Genomic DNA, 10429 nt, shown 5'->3' on the forward strand with positions numbered 1-10429 from the left:
AATACATAAATCAACAATGAATATAAAAAGGTATAAGCAGTTAATATGATCAATCATAACAGGTCTCCCTTGAAAAAGAGTCTCCAGTCTCAATGGGATTTACCTGTATAAATAAAGGCTAAAAAAAATTAAAAAGCTGAACTGCAGGTTGGGGCTAGCCTGGCTCCGCCCGCCCGCCTACTTCCGGCCAAATTTCATTTTCCCTTCAGTAGTCAGTCTGGGTGTACAGCGCATTTCCCAGATTCTCCAGAGAATCTACAGTCGTCCAATCAGCGAACAGAGCGAGTGGCTGAGAACGATGACGTCGAAGTCGCGCTCCAGTTTCAGTTGAATGCTGCGTTCCTTTATACTCGGAAGAAGGAGATTTCCGACTTGGTAGTTCCGAGTTCCGACCTGTCTGTGTTCCAGTGCATCTGCTCGCGAAAGTATGGACGCCTAAAACCTTTCTCGTCCAAATAACTAAACGTTAGGCTCTAACAAGTTACTGTTGCCAGGTACCGGTAGATTCATAGACTACAATATGTAGTGAAGTCGGAAATTCCGAGTTACCCGTGCAACTGGAACGCACCGTCAGAAGCCGGCTCATGACACACGTGACGACCAAACGTGATGCGATTGGTTGGCTAATCCAGAGTGGCACTGGGCAGATCTAATAGTTTTAAACTTCGACAGACACCCGCCTCCAAGTGAGGGAACGTTTGCCAATTACAGCACTTCCAGACCTTCTGTACAAATGAAATGAAGTACGATGGTCTGGTTGGACCAGGCAAGGTTGGGGCTGGACTCTGAAAACACTGTCAGAGACGCTGTATAGGGAAAATAAAGGAAAAGTACCTCAAGTTGCCATGTATTGTTGTACTTAAATACATTTTGATGAGAAGCATTTTTTATTGGGTATATAATATTGGGTGAAAAACACCCAGCGTAGGCTAAGTGATAGTGTTACAATAGTGTTAAGGTACGGCCACACCAAACGCATTACGTGCGGTAGAGGCGTAGAATATCATCATTTTTGCATCGGGAACCATTGGTTTAGTCCCGTTGATGCGTTACACGCGGTAAAGCGGTGCGTTGGGCGCGGTAGCCGCGCTTTTACGCGCCTACGCACAAATACATTTTTTTTTTAACTTTTTACGCTTGGAGAATGACCCGATGTCACGGGCATCGGCACGGTGGGAGGACAGTGTACACAGTGGCTGAGAAACACCGAGAAGGAAAATGTATTTGCGGGCGGCCGATGCTGTATGACAGCCACTCGGGGTTAGAAGACGCGGGAGAAGTGAGCCAGGAGAATGGGCTTCCTGGGGCCTGTTGCATGAAACTAAGATAAGGGATTAACCTAGGATATTTTGGTTATCCTGGTTTGCGCCATGATCCGGTTGCATAAAAGCGGAGGGACATAAATTACCATGGAGATTTATCCTTTACGTTTAGCCTGCTCCCGACCATAGATAGTATATCAAATGGATGAAGCATCCGGGCTGACCTCAGTTATTCACATGGCATCCAATAATCCTGGTTTATGCGCGTCACCATCTTGTGAGATATGCCCATCGAGCTGACGTATAGCTCCGAGGCAAAGTGAGAGACAACGAGTGGAGAACTGTCACTCAAGAGATCGCGCCCCTAATTATTCATACATTTTAACCTCCAAAAGAATAATAACTAACCTGCTAGAAAAGTGTTGTCATGGAGATATGACCTAAACATACAGACTAGAATGGTTTTGTGGACCAGGCTGTAAATAGGTTTAATAAGACTGTGAAAACGGCCTGTTTAACAAGTGAGTCAAAGAAAAATTGCTCAGTCTTGGTACCACCCCTAGTGGCCACCGGAAGGTACTGCAATGTGTGTCAATTCCTTATTGGATGCTGGTAAAAATCACGAGGTTGGGGCTTGGTCCCGAACAGGTTAAACGTAAAGGAGAAACTTATTCTTTTGCCTGATTGGCTCAGTCAGCTGCCACTCCAATCTGAAATCAAGGAGTTTAACAGTTATTCCATGATCTTCATGGTGTACTGCTTTATTTTAGCCTGTTTTAAGGTACCACATAAAAGACTGCATTGTAATTTAGTTCGATAGTTCTTTTTTATTTATTTAACCTGAACCATTTATGATTAACTTTATTATAATTAGATTAAAATGAAATTATATAAATTATAATAATTTATGCGATAGTCTGTTAATATTGCAGGCTATATTTATACAATTGATTATTGATGGCAGATGACATGCAAATGTGCTTCATATAAATTCACTTTGTACTTATCGAGGTGCATCTAAAACAAAATTAAATATAAATGAAAATTTCCTTTTCTGTAATTTAATCCAAAAAGTGAAACTTAAATGTTCTAGATTCATTACACATGAAGTGAAATTAATCTAGAATAAAAATACGTTTCAGAAGGTCGACATTTCTGTATTATAAATCCTTTTTCTGATTGGTTGTAGCCTATGTAATAATCTAATATTTTGAGATACTGGATTTTTTATTTCATGATCAATCAATCATCTTTGTGTAATGAATCTATCAAAGTTTCACTTTCTGAATGGACTTTCCATGATATTCTATTTTTTAGATGCACCTGCAGACTGCTCACTGTCAACTATTTTATCATAAAAACAATGCCAGAACATCAAGATCAGTTGGCAGAGAATACATCTCTGCTGTATGAAATGAACTGCCTCCTGACTTAAGGTTTAAACTAGCAAGGCATTATGGGAAAATAGGCTGTCTTTTCCATTTTTACATCAGTAAATCTGTGTTCGATCTCTGGGTCTACTTCTGAAAGCTGTGGGCTGGCACCTAACATAGGTTGCGTTCCGAATCGCATACTCTTTCTTTTTTCTATTCTACATACTACATCTGACGATCAAAAGAATCTAGTTAGGATGCAGTAGGCATACTATTGGGACATACTTTACTCTCTTATTTCATCATAACATTGCGCCTTGATCTTGCCTCTTGCTTTTATATCCGTCGCATCCCCGTTTGTTTTCATATGGAGGCTTCGTCGATGTGACGTCACTTCACGTGCGCACTGGATTGTGGGTCAGAATCGCCCAAATAGGATGCACTTTTCAACACTAACAATCTTGGCCGCATGAAGTAGGACATCCGGGTACTTCTAACCATCCTAAATCTGGCCACAAGAATCGGGACATTCTAAATCTTTTTTCTACATATTATATAGTAGAAAGTATGCGATTCGGAACGCAACCATAATTACTGTGTCTCAATTAAGGGGTCGCAGCCTTCGAAGGACGCGGTTTAACGCGGTCTATGAAGGCCATAGCCTGTGATGGCCGATTCGAAGGCCGAACGAGCGTTGTTAATTGAGACGTAACAAGCCATTACCTTGCGTGACGACTCGCCGCTCCTGTGCTGCCTAGCAACCCTGATTGCTGCCAACGGAAACAGCCTCGTCAACGGAGGAAAAAAGAAAAAGAAGTTGCCTACCAGACGAAAAGAAAAAAAAGTACAAGAAAAAAAAGGAAGATAAAAGTTAAAAAGATGGAGCAACACTTGTTATTTTTTATTTTATGCCATCTCTGAAAAAACCGCAATGAATCTTGGGATATGTTGGGCCGCGAAGGATCCATCTGTTGCAGCCTTCAAAACCGTGAAACGAAGGCTGCATTTCTCGGCCGCATACGAAAGAGCCTTGTAAATGACGATATGACGCAATCGGTCTTCAAATGCAGGCTGCGGCCCCTCGATTGGGATACAGCTAATGCGTCATAGCGGCGCGTCAAAGCTTGTCCCATTTCGAAGGCTCCTTCATATGTTGCCGAGAAATGCAGCCTTCGTTTCACGGTGTGGAAGGGTCCAGATGTATCCTTCGCGGCCCAACATATCTCAAGATTCATTGCGGTTTTTTCAGAGATGGCATACAATAAAATTAAAACTAACAAAACAGCAACATGTTGCTCCATCTAGTTAACTTTTATCTTCCTTTCTTTTTTTCTTGTCTTTTCTTTTGTTATTGTGTCCTTCTTTCTTCTTGTACTTTATTTTATTTTCGTCTGGTAGGCAACTAATTTTCTTTTTTCCTCCGTGAACATAGCTGTTTCCGTTGGCAGCAATCAGGGTTGCTAGGCAGCACAGGAGCGGCGAGTGTCACGCAATCTAACGGCTTGTAACGCAATCCGGAAATGCTCGTAAACGGAGACCGTCTCGTTTAACAACGCTTGTTCGGCCTTCATGGTCTATGGCCTTCATAGACCGCGTCGACTGCGTCCTTAGAAGGATGCGACCCCTGAAGTGAGACACACAGCTGATAGCCTCGTTTGAGTAGGAGCCGTCTTGCTCAGACATAATTGCGCAGGTCTGAGCAAGACGGCTCCTACTCAAACAAGGCTAATTACTTACACCTGGCCTGACAAAGCAGCCCCTATTCATCCTGGATTGGCATTTAAGCAACTGACTAATCCAAAGTGCCCAGGCTAGACTTTGTCAAGGCTGGATTTATCAATCATCCTGGATGTTTTAGGGGCTTAATTCCACTTGTATGCAATAGGCCCATGGTTAATTCAGTCAGTGAATATGAGCGGCTGTGCTTTAAGGCTGTTACATACTCCGCGAGAAGAAAGAACAAAGTTCTCGGTGACAGAGCTGCGAGAAGTTCTTTCTGGTCTGACATTACATACTTCACGAGAACTCAACTGCCGAAATCCTCACCGTGGCGCATTGTTACCATGGTAATTGACTCAGTAGCGCCAGCTGATTTCACTTCGCTTTCCTCATTGACTTCAGACTGACCAATCACACAATAGTTCTCGGACAAGATGCGAGAAGAAAGTTCGGCCCGGGTGATGTGTCGAGAACAAGCTGCAAGAACAGCTGAACAAGAGCTAAGAGAAGAAAATTACGTAATTTTCTTCTCGCAGCTCTGTCACTGAGAACTTTGTTCTTTCTTCTCGCGGAGTGTGTAACAGACTTTAGCCGATAAACCAAGTTAGCGCCGGTCAAATAGCATTAGTTAACTCACCCGGTTATGTGTGGCTAGCACCTCCATATTATGAACCCAAACATGACGGCCAAGTCCGGGGAACTTTCACGACAAGTACAGCAAAGCACCGGTGTTTATATCTACGTCAGGTTGGATAATGTAGGCTACTTGCCTTTATTTTGTGCCGCCGTGCACACAATGCTGCTGTAAATGTGTTATGTTGCTGCCTTGCTGTTTGTGTGCATTTGCGAGCTGCGTGAAAATGCAATGCTGTTTTAATGCTAGGCTATTTGTGCTGTTCAGTTGCTGTTTATTTGTCTTTTGGCACAGGGGCCTGTTGCCTATTTCACCAGTTGGAATATGAAGGTGTATTGAACTCGGAGATCCTATTTAGTATAAATTAATCGGATCATCTTAGCCTGAGAAAAGGCAGAAAGAGTGTTTTATGGTCTCACTGTCTAACCCTACATTTTCCTTCTTGTGACATCACAGTAAGGGTTAGGATTAACAGGACAGCTGGGCCAAGGGAAGACTGAGGGAAGAAAAACCTCATTCATTATATTATAATAGTTATTTTATAATGATAGAACGCTGGTTCCGTATGGGTGAAGTATTCCTTTAAGGAAACCAGAAGCAAGTCGACTGTGTCACTCCTAAATAGATTAATAAATAGATGGCATCAGCTATAAAGAAGCACAGAGATATATAACAACAATGGAAGTTGAAGAGCAGACAACAAGGGATGGGGCCTTCACACCAAAGAACCTGAAGGTGGGACGATTCACACAGTTTGCGTTTGATAACCTTGACTTATACTCATATTCCAGTACAAAAATCAAGATGAAGACCCCACACCAACGGTTAGTTTACCTCTACTGAAAACCCGCCAACCAGCCCTGGAATCTTCTCAGCCTTTTCAAACCAAGGAAAGCCACCTCAGCCTAAAATATCGTCAAAAGAGTCGCTCCCTGGTTAGAGTTGAAACAGAGCCTAAGCTTCCTGTGTGTTTAGCTGAACCTCTTGACCACCTGAGCATCATCTGGCATTTGGTACATAGCTGCCCTACTGTACTATTGGAGGACTTGAAACCAGGTTGCGCTGCTCCAACATGGAGTTCATTCCATGCATTTCTCATTCCAGATACCACCCCTGCAACTGTGATCAGCTATGGTCCCTTCTTCCCAAAGTCACCAACAAACCCAGATGTGGTTGAACAGTCTGTTCAATACTGTATGGATGTGTCGAGAAAACATTCTCAAGATTATGCCATCATCACATGTGACCAAGCAATCTATGAGGTGGTTCTGAGTCTGCAAAAGAAGAACAAAGAGAAGTATGCCAAACTTATTTTGCGCATGGGTGGCTTCCATATAGCTCAGAATTTCCTTGGAGCCATTGGGCATTTCATGCAGTCCACTGGAATCGAAGACTTAATGGTCGTAGCTGATGTCTGTCTCCGTGGAACCGCAAACAAAATTATCAGTGGGAAAGACTACTATGCAATGCTGCAGGCCCACACTATGGTCTATGCAGCCATGTTTGCCCTACACTAGGAAGCATTTGCCAGATGGTTGGCCGACGAAGAGAAGAACCTAGAGTACATCTGTGTGCTTAGCAACAATGTCCAGCTACTCCTAGATGCCCTGTCAGAGGAGGATGTAGAGAAGGCAACTTCTGCGTGTGCTGATGCAACCGACCAACTGAAAAAGCTGTCATGTTTGACGGCTGAGTTTGATGAAGCATGTACCTCACCTACCACAAAGCTATGGCGAATGTACATGGATATGGTGATGATTCTTAAACGGTTCATCCATGCTGAGCGTGCAGGTCTGTGGGAGGAACACCTGGCTGAAGTGGAAAAGATGTTACCATACCTTGTAGCTGCTGGCCACTACAAGTACGTATCCTGCCTGCCCCACTACCTAGAAGCTATGAGAAGCTTACCTACACTGGCTCCAAACATCTACAGGGAATTCATGGATGGGAAGTTTACTGTACGTCAAACAGAAGGAAGGTTCAATGGTGTCTGGACAGACATGGCACTTGAAAAACTTATAACCGTTATGCGAAGACAAAACTATTCACTGGCATCAGTCAGCAGCCAGCGACAATGGAGAAATACTTGAAAGCTCTTCCAGTTCTGACAGCTGTGTCAGAGCAGACAAAAGCTATGGCACAAATGGATGCGGATGATACCAAACACCACAAGGACAAAGACAGCCAAGGTGCAAAGGAGGCAGAAGGTGTAAGGAAAATAACAGATGTCATCAGCAACCAGATGATCAATCCTTTCACATGTGAAGAACAGGAGCTGATCAACATTTCAACAGGCCACAAAGCAACATCAGCTTACTTGATTTGTGCTCGTGAAAAAGGAATAGAGGCACTGGCTGCAGCAAGAAGAACAGACAGTGAGAAAGTAGCCCAAATTAAACTTTCAACCTTAGCAGCAAAGCCAAAGAAGTCAATGAAGTCAATGTCCATGGCATTCAAAGCTAAAAAGGTCTATGAGGAGGAGAGTGCAGTTGTGCGGAACCTGTAGTTTGTTCAGAACTTAGAGGAAGACAGGAAAGTGGAAGTGTTTGGCCATGAATGGACAAGTTGCCCAGCCTCCCTGTTTGAGCCAGATCCATCTCTTGATCAACGTTACGCAATGCGTAAAGGAAACAAGGCAGACTACCTGGCTGCAATCAAAACAGCCCTTGGCAGCTCATGGGGGGGAGTGGACAAACTACCGCCGTCTGACAAGCCTGTCGTAATGGTAGTAGATGCCATGGCGTTCAGTCAACGTTACCAACATCTTGGGAGCAGCACCTTCCATGAACTGCAAGGAAAGTACCTGAGGAAGCTCCTTGGAATCCTCCCAGACAAGTGTGACTGCATCCACGTTGTTGGTGATCGATATGATGTCTCCCCAGCTCAGAGTCTGAAAGGTGAGGAACGAGAGAAGAGGATGAAGACCTGCTCCAGCAAAATGAAGGAGTACATGCCACATGATGCTCTCCCTATACCTGAATGGAAAGGCTTCATTCACAATCCACTGAATAAAGCTATCTGTTGAACTACATGGGGGAAGCATAGGCAGCTCAGAACAAGTCACTTCCTGCAGGATGCACACTTATTCTTGGTGGAATCTTTTGTGATCCTGGTCGCACTGTCCTCTTGTCAGCGGATTGTCAGGTTGAGCTTCCAGAACTTTCCTGTGAGAAACATGAGGAGGCAGATACCAGGATGTTTGCTCACATTGCATACTCAGTACAAATTCTGCACCACAAACAGGCAGTAGTGGTTGCAACAGACACAGATGTGATCATAATGTGCATGTACTACATCACACACATGGATGGGCTGCAGGAGCTGTGGGTGAAGACGATGGATATCTTCTTACAGAAGCTCTGACAGGGAAGTATGATGTTGCAGCTTCAGATCTTACCTCCCTTCTCCTCAGCACCTACATCCTTACCGGATGTGACACAGTCAGCTATCTGTACAGAAAAGGAAAAAGGCGGGCCTACACAACTGCTATTAAACACCGGCCAGACCTTCTGCCGCTGTGCAGGTACGGTGACCCTGAGGAAAGCCTGGATGTTCAGGAAGAGGTTATATCAGCAGCACGGCGATACATGGTGTCACTCTTTGACAGGAGTGACTTTGGTGGTAATCTCGAGCCCATCTCTTTGTGAGCATCAAAGGTGACATGCGTTGCATTCCACCAACTGAAGATGCCTTCCTAGATGCCGAGCCCTGCATCAGTTGGCTGTGTGTAAGCGGGCACACATGGTTCAGCCAACCTACCCAGCTGCCACTGATTTTGGGAGACAACTTGTCAATGGCAAATTGGTGGCAACCATGATGCTGAAAGAGGCAAAACCTTCTGATCTCAAACACAGCCAATACTGCCGCTGCAAGAAAAGTGTGTGGCCGAGGATGCTCCTGTGCCCACTCAACTGCAACCAGTGCCCAAGGAGGCTGCAGTGAGCTTCACAGAGAGGATATCAGACCCCTACCTCAGCAGCATCCCATCTAGGCTCTGCTAATACTATGTCCTCACACCTCTAGACCTATTGTAAATATTTTTTGTTTATAGCTCATCCTTTATATCTTATCTTTATCATGTTCATATAGTGGACATTTTACTTTTAAGAAGTGTCTCATTGTGTGTTACCTGGTTTCTATAGCATTGAGCATGATGTCATAAGATTTTGCTTTGTAAACAATAAAATATCTTATGTTGTTGCATCTTACCTTGGACTCCTGCCTACACCCATGTTCACCATTACAGACTTGTTGGTTGTAGGCTGAACAATAGTTACTGTTTTTGATGCACAGATTATTGTATGTCATATTGTTTTTAATCTACAATTTGAGGTAAAATATGTTATAAAATCACAAGGATGCAAGGTAGGTCCAGCATACTGACACAATCACAGGAAAAAACACAGATAAAGCAGAAAAATAACTAAGCTATCGAATATATTACAATGAAGTACTTCAGGTCACATTTCTACGGTGGCGCTGAGCATTCACCAAATAAAAAAAAGTTTCACTGCAGGATCTCGTAATTACGAGATAAAGATCTCGTAATTACGAGATAAGGATCTCGTAATTACGAGATAAGGATCGCCCTCTCATTCATCAATAACGATGTCTGTGTGTGTGTATTTGTGTGCAGACGAGGTGAACCTAGCCATAGGAAAACGTAGGCAATAGCCTTGGTTTCCGGACTACAATGGGCCCCATAATCAATAAACTTATTTTAAATATTTGTTTAGGCTACTGTTCATTCATTAATCAGCGATCGCATCGGGTAGGCTACTGAGGGACACACTTTCGGCTTTACGCCCGTGATCAGCTGCTGAGGTCCGACTGGGCTTTTCTCCTGAATAGTCCCAGTGACTGCATATCTGCACAAAGTTGACATGGCTATCATTGTCATGCCCTCCTTGTAGAAAGTTCTTATGTGTTTGTATGAGTCATGGATTACACCGAGTTTAACGACTGCATTTAATCAAAGCATTCAATAAAACTGCGTTCCGATACAGTAACAAACAGGAGGTAAAAGTGAACTAGCCCACCGGGCATTCTGATTGGATGAGGCAACACAGTACGGTGGCTCCGGTGGCTCATAATGAACAAACTGCATATACAAAGTGAAAGTGTGTCCCTCATTTCCCAATGCGATCGCTGATTAATGAATGAACAGTAAACAAATATTTAAAATAATTGTATTGATTATGGGGCCCATTGTAGTCCGGAAACCAAGGCTATTGCCTACGTTTTCCTATGGCTAGGTTCACCTCGTCTGCACACAAACACACACACACACATCGTTATTGATGAATGAGAGGGTGATCCTTATCTCGTAATTACGAGATCCTTATCTCGTAATTACGAGATCTTTATCTCGTAATTACGAGATACTTATCTCGTAATTATGAGATCCTTATCTCGTAATTACGAGATATTATCTCGTAATT

Source organism: Ammodytes marinus (genome assembly GCF_949987685.1).
Source record: "Ammodytes marinus genome assembly, chromosome: 11".
NCBI lineage: Eukaryota > Metazoa > Chordata > Actinopteri > Uranoscopiformes > Ammodytidae > Ammodytes > Ammodytes marinus.